The following is a 19457-nucleotide window of genomic DNA, read 5'->3' as shown; positions in this document are numbered from 1 at the left end:
CCCACTGAACTTCAATGCGTTCCTAGAGAAAACCAAGCTGAAACATGATGGAAGCAACTATGCGGACTGGGTCCGTAACTTGAGGCTCATCCTCATTGCTTCCAAGAAGGCATATGTCCTTGATGCGCCGCTAGGTAACGCTCCCATTCCCGCTGGATCCCAGGACGTTCGGAACGCCTGGCATTTGCGAAGTGATGACTACTCTCTGGTTCAGTGCGGCATGGTCTACAGTTTAGAACTGGGGCTCCAAAAGTGATTTGAGAACCATGGAGCATATGAGATGTTCCAAGAGGTGAAACTGGTTTTTCAAGCTCATGCCCGGGTCGAGAGATATGAAGTATCTGACAAGTTCTTCAGTTGTAATATGGAGGGAAATGGTTCTCTCACCGAGCATATACTCGAAATGTCTGGCTTGCACAACCGCTTGTCTCAGCTGGGAGTTAACCTTCCTGATGACGCGGTCATTGACAGAATCCTCCTCTCGCTTCCACCTAGATAGAAGAGCTTCGTGATGAATTATAACATGCAAGGGATGGAAAAGACTATTCCCGAGTTATATTCAATGCTGAAATCAGCGGAGGTAGAAATCAAGAAGGAACATCAAGTGCTGATGGTGAATAAGACCACTAGTTTCAAGAAAGGTAAGGGTAAAAAGAACTTCAAGAAGGACGGCAAAGTAGTTGCCGCGCCGAGTAAACTAGTTGCCGAGAAGAAGTGAAAGAATGGACCCAAGCCTGAGACTGAGTGCTATTAATGCAAGGGAACCGGTCACTGGAAGCGGAACTGCCCCAAGTACTTAGGGGATAAGAAGGCCGACAACATCAAAGGTATATACGATATACATGTTATTGATGTGTACCTTACCAGCGCTCGTAGTAGCTCCTGGTATTTGATACCGGTGATGTTGCTCACATTTGCAACTCAAAACAGGAACTACAGAATAAGCGGAGACTGGCAAAGGACGAGGTGACGATGCGCGTTGGAAATGGTTCCAAGGTCGATGTGATCGCCGTTGGCACGCTACATCTACATCTATCTTCGGGATTAGTTTTAAACCTTAATAATTGTTATTAGTACCAGCTTTGAGCATGAACATTGTATCAGGATCTCGCTTGATGCGAGATGGCTACTATCACATCCCAAACTTTGGAATGTTATATTAATAAATGAATGATTGATTGTTTGAAATTGAGTGAAATTTGAAACTTTTGAAACTTTAAAACTTAGAGGGAATAAAATGACTTTCCCCTTTTGATTTTGAATTCAATTATATCCAATTCAAACCATTGAGAGAAGATGACATGACTTCTTCAAAATAAAGGATTTGAAAAAAGGTGGATTGTGAAAATAACCCTTTTTACAATCTATTTCATATTTGGTCCTTTTGAAGGAATCCAAAGTTCCTTTCCCCCAAATTCAAAATCTTGAGAGGAGCAATATGACACTCCAAACCAGGGGCATTGAAATTTTTTATTTGCACTTATAAAAAAAATTCAGGAGACTATTTTGAGAATATTTCATATTAGGTTTCAAAAACAATTTTTGAATTGGTTTTCAAACTTATTTTTCTCCGAAAATAAAATACATGGAATAGGGTAAAATGATTCCCTTCAATATAAAAATGGAGAGAAATGAATTTGAATCCATTTTGGTACTTTCAAAATGTTTTCTATGCATTTTATTTAAAACAGCAACACTATTTGAATTATTCTAATTTCTGAGATTTTTGTGTGGCCTTTAAAATATGTTCATCACCTAGGAAATATTTTTCTGCAAATTTTGATATATAATATGTCTATATAAAAGTATTATAGATTTTCTTTTATTTAGTTTCTTTTATGTATAGAAGGAATATATCTTTTATTAGGAAAGTGTTGTGGCCTATTAGGAAGTTTTCGGCCCTAAACTTTCACTCGCCACACCCGATCGATCTTTGGATCGGTCACAAAATCCCGCGCGATCTCCCTCTCTCTCTGAACCGCGGGTCCCCCCGACCGTTCCCTTCTCCTGAGCGCCCCTGTTCTCTTTCCTTTCTCCCACCGGATCTTCTCGGATGTGTGATGATCTCCCCCTCCCCTGCCTTTTCTTTGACCCCGAGGCCACCTATAAATAGCCCGAGGCTACCACAATCCGTTTTCCCCCAAACCCTGAGAACCCTCGCCTCGACGCCGCCGCACCACCTCGCCGGAGTTCGACCGAAGGCCGAAGCCCCTCGAGCTCGTGGCGCTCACCCCCGACCTCCCCTCCAATCTCCGAGGACACCAACGCACACCGGAGGTCCGCCGCCGTCGCCTCTGCTGCCATCCCTGACCCCTGGAACGTCGCCCCTCGCCGGAGCACCACCAACCCCAAGTGAGTCCCCACTCTCTCCTCTCGTCGTCCGATCTAAAATCTACGACGTACATTAGAAGGAGTGTACCCCTTCGGTTCTTTTAGCCGAAGTTTTTTTTATTATTTTGTGCGCTTTCACCCATTAGCACCCGCAGCGCATGCCCTGTTCACCACAGCCTGACACGTAGCTGTTCGTAGTTTAGATTTTTTTTTCTTTTTCTGTTTTTAAAACAAAATAGTTTCTGTTTTTAGTTTAGCTATAACTTTTATGCTTTAATTTGTTTTTGAGTGATTCTTTTTGCATCATGTCACAAATTTTATGTATTTTCTGTAGATATAAAGTTTTACCATGTTTGAATATTTTAATTTTGAATTCACACAGATTTGATTCAAATCTTTATTTCTAAATATCTTGAGTTTAAAAATAGGTTTTTAGTTGACTCTTTTTGCTACTGGTCACTAGTGATCTTATTTATCATTACGTATAATTTCAGAATTTTGACAATAATTTAAATTAGGGTTTTAAGCAAAACAAATTTTGTTTTAGTTCTTTTTTAGGTTTATTGCTATTTCTTTTGTTATAGTTGTTTTTAATTTGTTTTCCTTTGTACTTGTGAAAAGTTATATCTTGTTTTCTGTTAGTTAACACTACCTTTTCAACATTTTTTTAGTTTACTTATTTTTATTTGATAGCATGAAATCAATTCTAGTTTTGTAATAACTTGCAAATTGATTTCATTGCTAGTTTGATTTCTTATTTGAAAATAATTTCAAATAATATTGGTTTATAAGTTTTATTTTGTGTTAACTTTAGTTTAGACCAGAAACAATTTGTATTAAAGTTGAAATTGTTTTTGATTTAATTCAAGTTAACCTTATTTAGTTCAAAGTAGAGTTTGATAAAAGATTTTTTCCATTAGTTCTTTTGCTAACAAAATTTGATGAAAAATACTTTGTGTTATCTTAGTTGTTTTATATTTTTGTTTTCTGTTGTTTGACAATTTTAATGTTTTTCTTTGCTGTTAAGTTTAAGTACGACAAAAACTATTTTGTGATTGTTGTAGTAGAAGACTCCATAGTTTCTTTGAAGTTCTTTTGGATTCTTATTTGATCTTTTTTATTGATTTTATTGCATCAATTTTAATTGTTGTTTGTTATTGATTGTTAGTATGATTGCTAGTATGATTGCTTATATGAATACTATGTTTGATTATATAGATTTCATCGGAGAGTGACGAATAGTTCTATCAAGTTATTTTTTGTGAGCGATATTTATCTTCATCAACCTCGCCAGGAAAGTTCACATTGATCATATTTTACCTATTGTTTTATTGCATTAGTTAAACCTTCTCCATCCATTGCATGCAAAGTAGTTACTTGGAAATTTGGTTCTTGAGTAGTATCTTGTGGTAGGCACCCATAAACCCTTGTTACTTTGGTCGGGATGTTATTTTGCTATGCTTCTAGTTGAAAGGGTTTGGTTGAGTGTTTATCATGAGTGTTGTGAGACCTTAATAATCAAGACATGAAGACTTCAAGACTTTCAACAGCGCATGATGCAATATATCTCTGGGTGAAGGATGGTTCAGATGGGCACCCTAGGGAAGCCACTGGATGACCCGAGATGCATGGGGAAGCGCCATGACATCTTGCGGAAAGCTTCACCCAGGCACAAAGAGATGGATGGATACTTCAAGACCCGAGGCTTACTGATACGTCTCCGTCGTATCTACTTTTCCGAACTCTTTTGCCCTTGTTTTGGACTCTAATTTGCATGATTTGAATGGAACTAACCCGGACTGACGCTGTTTTCAGCAGAATTGCCATGGTGTTGTTTTTGTGCAGAAATGAAATTCTCGGAACGTCATGAAAATTTACGGAGATTTTTTCTGGAATAAAAGAAAAATACCTGCCAAAGTTCCATGTGAGGGGGCATGCGAGTGGGCCACAAGCACCTGGGCCGCGGCCACCCCCTATGGCCGCACCATGAGGGCTTGTGGGGCCCACGTGGCACCACCGCCCCCAATCTCAGTTCTATATCTTCCGTTTTGCCTGGAAAAAAATCAGAGAGAAGGTTCCATCGCGTTTTGCAATACGGAGGCGCCGCCACATCTTGTTCTTCATCTGGAGGGCAGATGTGGAGTCCGTTTCGGGGTTCGGAGAGGGGAAATCGTCGCCATCATCATCATCAACCTTTCTCCATCGACAATTCCATGATGCTCTTCATCGTTCGTGAGTAATCTCATCGTAGGCTTGCTGGACGGTGATGAGTTGGATGAGATCTGTCATGTAATCGAGTTAGTTTTTTGACGGGGATTGATCCCTAGTATCCACTATGTTCTAGATTGATGTTGCTACTACTTGGCTATGCTTAATGCTTGTCACTAGGTCCCGAGTGCCTGATTTCAGATCTGAACCTATTATGTTGTCGCTAATATATGTGTGTTTTAGATCCTATCTTGCAAGTTGTAGTCACCTATTATGTGTTATGACCCGGCAACCCCGGAGTGACAATAGCCGGAACTACTCCCGGAGATGACCATAGTATGAGGAGTTCATGTATTCACCGCGTGTTAATGCGTTGATCCGATTCTTTATTAAAAGGAGAACCTTAATATCCCATAATTTCCATTAGGACCCCGCTGCCACGGGAGGAATGGACAATAGATGTCATGCAAGTTCTTTTCCCTAAGCACGTATGACTACATACGGAATACATGCCTACATTAGATTGATGAACGGGAGCTAGCCACATATCTCTCCGTGTTATAGCTGTTACATGATGAATCACATCCGTCACACTCATCCATCACTGATCCACTGCCTACGAGTCTTTTACTACTGGTTCTCGCTACGTTACTTTGCCTAGGCTTGTCCCTTGCTACAAGAGGGATTGGGCCACTTTGCTGCTGCTGTCACTTTGCTGCTGTTGCTACTGCTGTTACTTGTTACTTTGCTGCTGCTGCTACTACTGTTCCTTGCTACTCCGCTGTTACTTGTTGCAAGACTTTGTTGGCGCTAACATCCCGTCAACAGGGCCTTTTCTGGCACCATTGCTAGGAATTGCCAAAGCTTTTCCTGGTGCCGTTGCTATCTTACTACCTTGCTACTGATACTTTGCTTGCAGACACTAATCTTTCAGGTGTGATTGAATTGACAACTCAACTGCTAATACTTGATAATATCCTTTAGCTTCCCCTTGTGAGCGAATCAATAAATTTGGGTTGAATACTCTACCCTCGAAAACTTCTGCGATCCCATACGCTTGTGGGGCATCAACGCTTTTTCTGGCGCCGTTCCCGGGGAAGCACAACTATATTCTCTGAGTCACTTGGGATTTACGTGTGCTGATCACTATGAGGAATCCGAAAGATCCAAGAACTAAAATCTTGCCTTCCACTACGAGGAGAGGTATGGAATTGCCATCTAGCTCTGCACTTGATTCACCTTCAGTTTTGAGTAAGTTTGCGACTTCGCCTCCTGCTAGAAATCTTGATATGTCGCCTGTGCTTGATGATGCTACTTCTTCTGCCCATGATGCTATGCTTGATACTATGCCTGATGATGCTATGCTTGATACTATGCCTGCTGATACTATTGAAGTAGAACCTGCTACTATGCCTGAACTGCCTGATACACGCTATGTTATGGAGGGAGAGATAGCTGAGGAATTTCTTGCGTGTAAGGATAGCTATGATGTTGAGAAACTTCTGCGCAAGTGGAAAGAAAATTCTCTGAACGCTAGGATGAAATACGACCCGAAGCTTGCCACTTCACCTATCTTTGTGACCGATAAGGATTATGAATTCTCTGTCGACCCTGAGTTAATCACTCTGGTCGAATTTGATCCCTTTCACGGTTACGAGTCTGAAACGGTTGTAGCCCATCTTACCAAACTGCACGATATAGCAACCCTATTCACTAGTGAGGAAAAGATCCGCCACTACTATATGCTCAAGCTGTTTCCTTTCTCCCTAAAGGATGATGCTAAGACCTGGTTCACTTCTCTTGCTCCTGGTTGTGTGCGTAGTCCCCAGGATATGGTCTACTACTTCTCTGAAAAATATTTCCCTGACCATAAGAAGCAAGCTGCCTTGCAGGAAATATACAATTTTGCTTAAGCTGAAGAAGAGAGTCCCCCACAAGCTTGGGGGAGGTTTATCCAACTAGTGAATGCTTTGCCTGATCACCCTCTTGAGAATAACGAAATACTTGATATCTTCTATAATGGACTTACCGATACTTCCAAAGACCATCTAGATAGTTGTGCCGGTAGTGTTTTTAGGGAACGAACCGTAGAAGAAGCTGAGATTCTATTGAACAACATATTGTGCAATGAGAATGCTTGGACTATTCCCGAACCACCTCCTAAGCCAACTCCTAAGAAAAGAAGTATTCTATTTCTCAGTCCTGAAGATATGGAAGAAGCCAAGAAATCTACGCGAGAGAAAGGCATTAAATCTGAAGATGTCAAAAATCTACCACCTATCGAAGAGATCCATGGTCTCGATAACCCGATACAGGTAGTAGAAGTAAATTCTCTGCGCAGGTTTGATGAGAGTGATATTCCTTTTGATAAACATGCTAGCTTATGCCTGGATGAATTTGATAATTACGTTGCCAAACAACAAAGTTTCAATGATTATGTTAGCAGACAATTTGAAAAGAATGCTCGTATGCTTAGTCATTTAAGTGCTTGTGTGGACAGAAATGTTAGTGATCTTAAGCTTCTGAGTAAACATGCCTCTATGGTTACTACTCAAGTAGAACAAGTACTTAAAGCTCAAAATGACTTGCTCAATGAGTTGAATGACAATTCCGACAGGGTCGTCACTAGAGGCGGTAGAATGACCCAGGAACCTCTGTATCCTGAGGGTCATCCGAAGAGAATTGAACAGAATTCTCAAGGAGTTAGCACTGATGCACCTAGTCATCCTAGAAAGAAGAAGAAGGATGATAGGAACCTGCACGCTAGCAACCCTGTTGCCGCTACACCTGAGAGTCCAAACGATGCCTCTATCTCTGATGCTGAAACACAATCTGGTGATGAAAATGAGCCTAATGATAATATCAATAGTGATGTTCATGATGATGCTCAACCTAGCAATGAAAAGCATGTGGAGATTGAACCTAGTGTTGATCTTGATAACCCATGGCCTAAGAATAGAAGATACGATAAGAATGACTTCGCTGCTAGGAAGCATGGTAAAGAAAGGGAGCCATGGGTTCATAAACCTATGCCCTTTCCTCCTAAACCATCCAAGAAAAAGGATGATGAGGATTTTGAGCGCTTCGTTGAAATGATCAGACCTGTCTTTCTGCAGATGCGTTTGACTGATATGCTCAAGATGTCTCTATATTCTAAGTACATGAAAGAAATTGTGACTAATAACAGGAGGATACCTGATCTTGAGATCTCCGCCATGCTTGCCAATTACACTTTCAAGGGTGGAACCCCGAAGAAACTAGGTGATCCCGGTGTGCCCACTATACCTTGCTCCATTAAAGGCAACTACGCTAGAACTGCGTTGTGCGACCTTGGAGCCGGTGTTAGTGTTATGCCTCTCTCTCTTTATCATAGACTTGAACTAGATAAGTTGACACCCACTGAAATCTCTCTGCAAATGGATGACAAATCAACTGCTTTCCCTATCGGCATTTGCAAGGACGTGCCTGTTGTGGTTGCTAACACCACTATCTTAACAAACTTTGTTATCTTGGATATTCCCGAGGACGATGCCATGGCTGTCATCCTCGGAAGACCCTTTTTAAACACTGCAGGGGCTGTTATAGATTGCAACAAAGGCAATGTCACTTCCCATGTCAACGGTAATGAACATACGGTGCACTTTCCGAAGAAACAATATCGAGTACATTGCATCAATGCTATCGAAAAGACTTCATCGATTATTATTGGGAGCTTTGAATGCCCTATTCTTCGTGTAAAAATGAAGTATGACTTACTGGTTGGGGAGATACACATCCCCATTGAGGTGACCTAGTGACTATTCGAAAATTCTCCGTCTTCTTTTGCGATTTGAGAAAGTTTTGTCGAGGGGATTTGATCAACCTCATTGACGGATTTCTTTCGATGACCATGAGATGGATGAATCGAGGAGTCACAAACCTCTGTTCCTAGCTTTCACTTTAGGTTGCTTAGAAGAAAAATGATAGATTTAGTTTAGTTTTCCCTGTTTTCTGTTTTAGCGTCCGGTAGAAAAGTACCCCGAAAATCAAAGTTCTCCGAACACTGTGAAAATCACGTATGATTTTTTCTGGAATATTTGAAAAATACTAGGACAAAGAGTCTGTCTGGGGGCCACACAAATGGGCCACAAGCCCTAGGGGCGCGGGCACCCCCTGGCCGCGCCACCTAGGCTTGTGGGGCCCACAGGCACCCCATCCACTCATTCTTGCTCCCATCCTGTTCTCCTACCTCCAGAAAATATCGTTTCGCACCTCAAACCCGCGTTTTGCTCCTCTTGCTAGGATTTTCGATCTCTTTGCTCAAATGACCGTTCTCTGAACTGTTTGGGGGAAATTACTCCTTGGTAAGTGACTCCTCCATTGGTCCAATTAGTTTTTGCTCTAGTGACTTATACTCTGCGTATTTTTGCTGCCTTGGTGACCATGTTCTTGAGCTTTGTATGCTGATTCTAGATGGTCCCAAGTAGTTTTGATGCGTAATATGGTCTCTAGGCACTAGTGGGAGTAGTTGCTACAAGTTTAGTTGAGCCTTATTCACCTCCCCTTAGAATCACTAAAAATTTCAGAAATTTTCAGAGATAGAAAAGGGAAAAGATGAGGAGGTTCTTCATAGGATCGTCAAGCCGTGACCCCAAGGATGATGGGAGTGAGAAGAAGCCCAAGTATCCGGTCCCTCGAGTCACGGAAGTTCGAGCTTGCGAGTGGCCAAGCGACGTGTTCTTACGCGCCGCTGGAATTTATGAGGACTTTTATCACTTGGTGGAGAACGCAGGCCTTACCGCCTTCGTTGAAGATAAGTGTTCGCAATACCTCCTCCTCACTAATATCTTCGTACAAAGCTTTAACTTCTATCCGAGGAAGAATCCTCCTATGGTTGAGTTTAAACTTTATGATGTCCCCCAGCGCATGTCACTCCAGGATTTTTGCAATGTTTGCAAATTACCTTACGTTGGGGATATTCATGAACTTCGTCCACGGGCCTTGGAGGCTTTTATCGGTACAATTGCTGTAGGAGAGGAGAGAGGAGTGTCTTGCGCTAGAGCTGCTAGCATACATTTTCCCGTGCTTCGGTACTTCTCACTATTTGTGGGAAAATGTTTGATTGGTCGTGGGAAAGCTGGGTCACTTAGTTCCCCAGATCTTGCGGTCTTGCGCGAAGCCCTTTGTAACGATAAAACTTATAGCTTGCGCGCTATAGTAGCTCAACGGTTGAACCTGAACCGTTCTAAGGGTGTTGTCTATGGAGGTATCTACGCTACTCGTCTTGCCAGACATTATGAGATACCTATTAGACTAGAGGAAGAAGAAGAGCTTCTTCTTCCCAAGAGATATCTAGATTACGATAGCATGGTTCGCCATGACATTCTTGATAGAGATATAGGTCGAAGGATGATTTATAACTTGGCATTTAGTCAGGGTACTCGTGAGACTATTACTTTGCCTGCTCCTTCTTTGTTCAATCTTCATGCAGGCAGGTACACTATTATGCCCTCGGACATCTACGCATATTGGGGCTTGGCCCAACCACAGGTGCCCATGTCCGAGCCGCCAGTCGAGTACCAGACGCCAGTTTATCAGTGGGAGCCGGAGGAGCTCACACAGCAGTGGCATCCTTAGTCCACTCCGAAGTACCCCGGAGCTGGTTATTTACCTCATTGGGAGTAGACCAAATTAGGCCAAAAGCCTAAGCTTGGGGGAGCACGTGTTCTCACCGACTTTACATTCTTGCTTATGCTTTCACTTTGTTAGTTGGTGTTCACACTTTGCCACTGTATCTCCATGCTAGTTTATTTTCTTTTTCTCGTTTTCTTTTCGTGTGTCTGTCTAGTTTTAGAAAACCCAAAAATATTTTATTTTTCTTCTTTTTCTTGTTGGGAGCTTTTCCGTGTAGATAGTTTTCTTTTTCTTTGGGTCAAGGTAGAAGATATTGCTTACACTGTTTAGTGGCTTTTGCATGCATACCTGTTTAGCTTTCAAAGAGCCATATTACTTTGTCCAGTTTAGTCCAATGCACGAGCACTCTTGTTATGGTTCACATCGTTCGGTCGTGCAAGTGAAAGGCAATAATGACGATATATGATGAAGTGACTGAGCCTGGAAAACCTGGTATGAACTTGATCTATTTTGTTTTTGTAAATATGACTAGCTCATCATGCCTGATTCAGCTTTGTTGTGAGAGAAACATGTTTGCAATGACAACTTAGAGATCATAGTTGCTTATTCCATGCTTACTTAGCTAGGAGCTTATAATAGTTTGTCTTGGTTGCCAACATGAATGTTGAGATGACTATGATGTAGTATGATAGGATGGTATCCTCCTTTGAATGATTCAAGTGGCTTGACCTGGCGCATGTTCACGCATGTAGTTGAAACAAAATCAACATAGCCTCTATGATGTTCATGTTCATGGTGATTTATGTCCTACTCACGCTTGCACTCAATGTTAGTTAATCTCAATGCATTTTGATGACTGTTGTCGCTCTCTAGTTGGTCGCTTCCCAGTCTTTTGCTAGCCTTCACTTGTACTAAGAGGGAATACTGCTTGTGCATCCACTTCCATAAACCCAAAGTTGGGCCATATGAGTCCACCATACCTACCTATGTGCGGTATCTACCTGTCGTTCCAAGTAAATTTGCATGTGCCACTCCCTAAACCTTCAAGAAATAATCTGTTTTGCATGCCCGAATCGCTCATGTGGTGACAGGGGGCTATTGCTATCTTCCATGCTAGGCGTGTTATCCTCGATATGTGTTTATTCACTATCATTCACGAGAAAGGGGCTGGTAATTGGAATTCCCAGTTCCATGCTCAAATCGAAAAGATAATTGCAAACAAAACTCCCCTAGGATTGTTGTTGGTATGGACGGTACCCGAGGATTCGGCTAGCCCGTGGAGTGTGATTGATTGGTGGTGGGGGAGTCAAAACTTTACTTTTCTGTTTGCGAACCGCCTATAGCATGTGTAGCGTGGAAGATGTTGAGAACTCTTAGTCATTGCGTTGACAATGAAAGCATGCCACCCAAAATTATTATCTCTGTTTTCAAAGCTTGAGCTCTAGCACCTCTGCAAATCAATGCTTCCCTCTGCGAAGGGCCTGTCTATTTATGTTCCTGTTGAGTCATCCTCCTATTACAAAAGCACAATTAGAGAGCACCTCTACCATTTTTATGCTTTGCTTTTAACTGTGTTGAGTATGACTATGACTGGATCTTCATTGCCTTGAATTACAATGTTTAGTCAGCCCTTGGTCTTTTAAGGTGCTCTGCATTTATGTATTGCGGTCTCAAAAATAGCTAGCGAGATACCATCTATTCGTATTGCTTCATGTTGTTTTGATTGAAGTGTTGACACTTGAGGCTTATTATTATTTGCTCGCTAGTTGATTATGCCATTGATATAAGTTTACCGTGAGACCTAGATGTCATTTGCTTATGTGGTTTTCTTGTGATGTTGCTGAAATTCTGGTTGTGAGTTAGATATAGTTGCAACGACAAGATCAAACAGAGTTCGTCAAAGTTTTCCTTTTGTCTCTCTCAGTTTGTCAACTGAACTGCTTGAGGACAAGCAAGGCTTTAAGCTTGGGGGAGTTGATACGTCCCCGTCGTATCTACTTTTCCGAACTCTTTTGCCCTTGTTTTGGACTCTAATTTGCATGATTTGAATGGAACTAACCCGGACTGACGCTGTTTTTAGCAGAATTGCCATGGTGTTGTTTTCGTGCAGAAATGAAAGTTCTCGGAACATCCTGAAAATTTACGGAGATTTTTTCTGGAATAAAAGAAAAATACCTGCGCAAAGTTCCACGTGAGGGGGCGTGCCAGTGGGACACAAGTCCCTGGGCCGCGGCCACCCCCTATGGCCGCGCCATGAGGGCTTGTGGGGCCCATGTGGCACCACCGCCCCGAATCTTAGTTCTATATCTTCCGTTTCGCCTGGGAAAAAATCAGAGAGAAGGTTTCATCGCGTTTTGCGATACGGAGGCGCCGCCACATCCTGTTCTTCATTTGGAGGGCAGATCTGGAGTCCGTTTCGGGCTCCGGAGAGGGGAAATCGTCGCCATCGTAATCATCAACCTTTCTCCATCGACAATTCCATTATGCTCTTCATCGTTCGTGAGTAATCTCATCGTAGGCTTGCTGGATGGTGATGAGTTGGATGAGATCTATCATATAATCGAGTTAGTTTTTGACGGGGATTGATCCCTAGTATCCACTATGTTCTAGATTGATGTTGCTACTACTTGGCTATGCTTAATGCTTGTCACTAGGGCCCGAGTGCCATGATTTCAGATCTGAACCTATTATGTTGTCGCCAATATATGTGTGTTTTAGATCCTATCTTGCAAGTTGTAGTCACCTACTATGTGTTATGACCCGGCAACCCCGGAGTGACAATAGCCGGAACCACTCCCGGAGATGACCATAGTATGAGGAGTTCATGTATTCACTACGTGTTAATGCGTTGGTCCGGTTCTTTATTAAAAGGAGAACCTTAATATCCCGTAGTTTACATTAGGACCCCGCTGCCACGGGAGGGATGGACAATAGATGTCATGCAAGTTCTTTTCCCTAAGCACGTATGACTACATACGGAATACATGCCTACATTAGATTGATGAACGGGAGCTAGCCACATATCTCTCCGTGTTATAGCTGTTACATGATGAATCACATCCGTCACACTCATCCATCACCGATCCACTGCCTGCGAGTCTTTTACTACTGGTTCTCGCTACGTTACTTTGCCTAGGCTTGTCCCTTGCTACAAGAGGGATTGGGCCACTTTGCTGCTGTTGCTACTGCTGTTACTTGTTACTTTGGTGCTGCTGCTACTACTTTTCCTTACTACTCCGCTGTTACTTGTTGCAAGACTTTGTTGGCGCTAACATCTCGTCAACAGGGCCTTTTCTGGCACCATTGCTCGGAATTGCCAAAGCTTTTTCCTGGTGCCATTGTTATCTTACTACCTTGCTACTGATACTTTGCTTGCAGACACTAATTTTTCAGGTGTGGTTGAATTGACAACTCAGCTGCTAATACTTGAGAATATCCTTTAGCTTCCCCTTGTGAGCAAATCAATAAATTTGGGTTGAATACTCTACCCTCGAAAACCGCTGCGATCCCATACGCTTGTGGGACATCACTTACCTGCACAACCACAAGTCATTCTGGGCTCTGGCTTGGTTAGACATCGTGGTGACTCTGGACGGGCGGTGCTACGAGATGTAGAAGAATAGTAGGATTGGATGGGCACCGATAGTGTCTCAGAGGAACCCTTTGGAAGGCCATGTTTTGATCATCCGGTTCTCAAACACCCTGAAGTGCGAGGACTTCAACGGAGGCGATCAAATCTTGTGGGGAGCATGTGCAAAACTCTGTAGAGTAGTCAAACCTAATCTATTAGCCGTGTGCACGGTCATGGACAACTTGAGCCGAAGGAACTGAAGCTATCAGGAATTCTCAACACCATTAACTTATTGATGTGGGTAATATTGATAATTTGGGTATAAGAAATGGTTGTTGGAACCTTCTCATTAACAACCAACAATGTAGTAAATTTTTCTTTTACCCTCTCTCTTGTTGTAGGAAATTTTTTGCTTTACGCAACACTTAAGCTATAGCCCCACCTGCCATATATGCATATAGTATAGATGATATTTTCACCCCTCTCTTTTGTGACTTGCCGACATATTCAATATGCTGACCTAAACGGCTACAACGTCTTATGTTGCAGATACTTTCTACGACGAGTAAGAGTACGATTCAGGGTTACGGTCTAAACCTCAACCCGTCGTTGATGTTTACTGGGACTCCACCCCCTTTGGCTGTTTCCGTTGAGATTTTGAGGTATATATCAGTTTTACGTTATTTACACGTGACTGCACTTTGATATATACATTGAGTACTGTGTGTGCCAGCATACTGATCCAGGGATGGCACAGATACACACAGGCTTGACTCGTTTTGAGTGAGGTCGCTACATCTACTCATTTAAATCTGAGAATAATGGTTGTCCTATTTATATGAGAGATATGTTTTATGGTCATGCGCCGCTGGTCAATGGTTTATTCTTAATGAATCTCGAAAGTGATGTTACACATATTCATTGTGTGAGTACCAAAATATGTAAGGTTGATAATGATAGTCCCACATACTTGTGGCACTACCGCCTTGGTCATATCGGTGTCAAACGCATGAAGAAACTACATACAGATGGACTTTTGGAGTCTCTTGATTTTGAATCATTTGACACATGCGAACCGTGCCTCATGGGAAAGATGACCAAGACTCCGTTCTCCGGAACAATGGAGTGAGCAACCAACTTGTTGGAAATAATACATACCGATGTATGCGGACCAATGAGCGTTGAGGCTCGCGGTGGCTATCGTTATGTTCTCACCCTCACTGATGACTTAAGCAGATATGGGTATGTCTACTCACAAGTCTGAAACCTTTGAAAGGTTCAAGGAATTTTAAGAGTGAGGTAGAGAATCAACGTGACAAGAAAATAAAGTTCTTGCGATTAGATCGTGGATGAGAATATTTGAGTCACGAGTTTGGCACGCACTTAAGAAAATGTGGAATTGTTTCACAACTCACGCCGCCTTGCACACCTCAGCGTAACGGTGTGCCTGAACATCGTAATCGCACTTTACTAGATATGGTGTGATCTATGATGTCTCTTACTGATCTATTGCTGTCATTTTGGGGATATGCATTGGAAACTGCCGCATTCACTTTAAATAGGGCACTGTCTAAATCCGTTGAGACGACACTGTATGAATTATGGTTTTGCAAGAAACCTAAGATGTCATTTCTAAAATTTTGGGGCTGCGATGCTTATGTGAAGAAACTTCAACCTGAGAAGCTCAAACCCAAAGCGGAAAAATGTGTCTATATAAGATACCCTAAGGAAACTATTGGGTATACCTTCTATCTCAGATCCGAAGGCAAGATCTTTGTAGCCAAGAATGGATCCTTTCTGGAGAAAGAGTTTATCTCGAAAGAAGTGAGTGGGAGGAAAGTAGAAATTGATGAGGTAATTGTACCCCCTCTCAAACCGGAGAGTAGCGCAATACATCAAAATGTTTTTGGGGTGCCTACAACGGCTAGGGAGGAAGTTAATGATGATGATCATGAAACTTCAGATCAAGTTACTACTGAACTTCGTAGTTCCACGAGGACACGTTCCGCACCAGAGTGGTACGACAACCTATTGGAAATATGCCCTAGAGGCAATAATAAATTAGTTATTATTATATTTCATGTTTCAAGATAATTTTTATTATCCATGCTATAATTGTATTGAATGAAAACGTAGATACATGTGTGGATACATAGACAAAACAATGTCCCTAGCAAGTCTCTAGTTGGCTAGCCAGTTGATCAAGGATAGCCAAGGTTTTCTGACTATATACAAGTGCTGTTACTTGATAACTGGATCACATCATTAGGAGCATCATGTGATGGACTAGACCCAAATTATGAACATAGCATGTGATCATGTCATTTTGTTGGTATTGTTTTATGCGTGTCAAGTATTTATTCCTATGACCATGAGATCATATAACTCATTGGCACTGGAGGAATACCTTGTGTGTATCAAACGTTGCAACGTAACTGGGTGACTATAAAGGTAATCTACATGTATCTCCGAAGGTGTCCGTTGAGTTAGTATGGATCAAGACTGAGATTTGTCACTCCATGTGACGGAGAGGTATCTCGGGGCCCACTAGGTAATACAACATCATGCACAAGCCTTGCAAGCAATGTGACTAAGTGTAAGTCACGGGATCTTGTATTACGGAACGAGTAAACAGACTTGCCGGTAACGAGATTGAAATAGGTATGCGGATACCGATGATCGAATCTCGGGCAAGTAACATACCGAAGGACAAAGAGAATGACATACGGGATTATATGAATCCTTGACACTGAGGTTCAACCAATAAGATCTTTGGAGAATATGTAGGATCAAATATGGGCATCCAGGTCTTGTTATTCGATATTGACCGAGGAGTGTCTCGGGTCAAGTCTACATTGTTCTCGAACCCGCGGGGTCTCCACACTTAAGGTTCGATGATGTTTTAGTATAGTTGAGTTATATGTGTGGGTACCGAATGTTTTTTGGAGCCCCGAATAAGATCACGGACGTCACGAGGGTTTCCGGAATGGTCCGGAAACGAAGATTGATATATAGGATGGTTTCATTTGGTCATCGAAAAGTTTAGGGCATTACCGACAGAGTACCGGGAGTGACGAATTGGTTCCGGGTGTTTACCGGGAGGGGCCCACCCACCCGGTAGTGAGACCATGGCCTTAGGGTGGTGCACCAAGTCCTTAGTGGGCTGGTGGAGCCAGCCCAACAGGGCTATGGCGCCACAAGTAAAAATACCAAAGGAAAGAAGAAAAAAAGGAAAGAGGGAGGTGGGAAGGAAGAGGACTCCTCCTTCCCAAACCGAATTGGAGGAGGAGTCCTCCTCCACCCTTCAGCCGACGCACCCTTGGGGCCCTTGTGCCCCAAGGCTAGCCCCTCCCCTCGTCCTATATATATTGATGGTTTAGGGCCTTTTGAGACACAACTTTGCCACGTGCAACTCAAGCCTATTCCACATAGTTTTACCTCTAGATCGGATTTCTGCGGAGCTCGGGCGGAGCCCTGCAGGAGTAGATCATCACCACCACCGGAGCACCATCACGCTGCCGTAGAACTCATCTACTTCTTCGTCTCTCTTGTTGGATCAAGAAGGCCGAGATCGTCATCGAGCTGTACGTGTGCTGAATGATGTACCATTCGGCGCTAGATCGGAACCGTTCGTGGGACGGATCGTGGACGACGGTGATTTGAATCACGAAGCTGTACCACTACATCAACCGCGTTTCTTAACACTTCCCACTTAGCGATCTACAAGGGTACGTAGATCTAATCTCCTCTCGTAGATGGACATCACCATGATAGGTCTTCGTGTGCGTAGGAAATTTTTTGTTTTCCATGCAACGTTCTCCAATAGTGGCATCATGAGCTAGGTTCATGCGTAGATGTTATCTCGAGTAGAACACAAAAGGTTTTGTGGACGTTGATGATCGATTTGCTTCCCTCCTTAGTCTTTGCTTGATTCGGCGGTATTGTTGGATTGAAGCGGCCGAGACCGACATTACTCGTACGCTTACGAGAGACCGGTTTCATCGACAGACATGCAACCTCGTTGCATAAAGATAACTGGCCGGTGTCGGTTTCTTAAACTTTAGTTGAATTGGTTTTGACCGAGGCGGTCCTTCGAGAGAGGTTAAATAGCAATTTGCATATCTCCGTTGTAGTTTTTGCGTAAGTAAGATGCGATCATACTAGATACCCATAGCAGCCACGTAAAACATGCAACAACAAATTAGAGGACGTCTAACTTGTTTTTGCAGGGTATGCTTGTGATATGATATGCCTAATGACGTGATGTGATATATTGGATGTATGAGATGATCATGTTGTAATAGTTAATATCGAGTTGCACGTCGATGCTACGGCAACCGGCAGGAGCCATAGAGTTGTCTTTAAACTAACGTTTGTGTTCGCAGATGCGTTTACTATATTGCTAGGTCGTAGCTTTAGTAGTAATAGCATAGATAGCATGACAACCTCGATGGTGACACGTTGATGGATATCATGATGATGGAGATCATGGTGTGGCGCTGGTGCCAAGAAGATCATGCCGGTGCTTTGGTGATGGAGATCAAGGAGCACAAGATGATGGCCATATCATGTCACTTATGAATTGCATGTGATGTTAATCCTTTTATGCACCTTATTTTCCTTAGAACGACGGTAGAATTATAAGGTGATCTCTCACTAAAATTTCAAGATGAAATTGTGTTCTCCCCGACTGTGCACCGTTGCGACAGTTCGTCGTTTCGAGACACCACGTGATGATCGGGTGCGATAGACTCAACATTCACATACAACGGGTGCAAAACAGTTGCACACGCGGAACACTCGGGTTAAACTTGACGAGCCTAGCATGTGCAGACATGGCCTCGGAACACATGAGACCGAAAGGTCGAGTATGAATCGTATAGTTGATATGATTAGCATAGAGATGCTTACCACTGAAACTATTCTCAACTCACGTGATGATCAGACTTGAGTTAGTGAACTTGGATCATGTACTACTCAAATGACTAGAGAGATGTACTTTTTGAGTGGGAGTTTATCAGTAATTTGATTAGTTAAACTCTAATTATCTTAAACATAGTATAATTCCACTTTGTAATATTTGTGTTGTAGATCAATCGCTCACGCAATAGTCACCCTGAATTTTAATACGTTCCTAGAGAAAGCTAAGTTGAAAGATGATGGAAGCAACTTTGCAAGCTGGGAAGAAGGATTATGTCCTTAATGCCGCGCTAGGAGATGAACCACCCTCTACGTCTAGCCAAGATGTTTTGAACGCCTGGTTAACACGTAAGGAGGACTACTCAGTAGTTCAATGTGTAGTCTTGTATGGCTTAGAGCCGGGACTTCAACGTCGATTTGAGCGTCATGGAGCATATGAGATGTTCCAGGGGTTGAAGTTTATCTTTCAGAAGAACACCTGGATCGAGAGGTATGAGACCTCCGATAAATTATATGCTTGCAAGATGGAGGCTAATTCGTCTGTCAGTGAACATGTGCTAAAAATGTTTGGGTACTCAAACCGTCTAGCTGAGCTGGAGATTGAACTCCCGCAAGAGGCTATCACTGATAGAATTCTTCAATCACTGCCATCTTGCTATAAGAGCTTTGTGTTCACCTATATAATGCAAGGGATGAACAACTCACCCAGCGAGTTATTCGCGATGCTGAAAGTCACAGAGTCAGAACTCCGGAAAGAGCATCAAGTGTTAATGGTCTATAAGACCACTAGTTTCAAGAGAAACGACAAAGGCAA

Source organism: Hordeum vulgare, chromosome 7H (genome assembly GCF_904849725.1).
Source record: "Hordeum vulgare subsp. vulgare chromosome 7H, MorexV3_pseudomolecules_assembly, whole genome shotgun sequence".
Taxonomy (NCBI): Eukaryota; Viridiplantae; Streptophyta; class Magnoliopsida; order Poales; family Poaceae; genus Hordeum; species Hordeum vulgare.
The sequence above is the reverse complement of the archived record's forward strand: the minus strand, read 5'-3'. Positions refer to the sequence as shown.